The 289-nt window shown below is 68.9% G+C and overlaps 1 protein-coding gene across 1 annotated transcript in view; it reads right to left on the minus strand.

The window, feature by feature from the left end:
• Positions 1-289, minus strand: part of LOC109921648 (integrin alpha-8-like) — a 121,655-nt gene that overhangs the window by 50,216 nt on the left and 71,150 nt on the right. The gene's annotated exons all lie outside the window — the stretch shown is intronic.

Raw genomic sequence — 289 nt, forward strand, 5'->3', positions numbered from 1 at the left:
GGGCTGGTGAGGCAGTGGCGGTGAGAGCAGGGCCAGTGAGGCAGTGACGGTGAGAGCGGGGCCGGTGAGGAGGTGGCGGTGAGAGCGGGCCCTGTGAGGCAGCGGCGGTGAGAGTGGGGCCGGTGAGGCAGTGGCGGTGAGAGCAGGGCTAGTGAGGCAGTAGCGGTGAGAGTGGGGCTGGTGAGGAGGTGGCGGTGAGAGCAGGCCCTGTGGGGCAGTGACGTTGAGAGCAGGGCTGGTGAGGCAGTGGCGGTGAGAGCAGGCCATGTGAGGCAGTGACGGTGAGAGC

Source organism: Rhincodon typus, chromosome 30 (assembly GCF_021869965.1).
Source record: "Rhincodon typus isolate 14 chromosome 30, sRhiTyp1.1, whole genome shotgun sequence".
NCBI classification, from domain to species: domain Eukaryota; kingdom Metazoa; phylum Chordata; class Chondrichthyes; order Orectolobiformes; family Rhincodontidae; genus Rhincodon; species Rhincodon typus.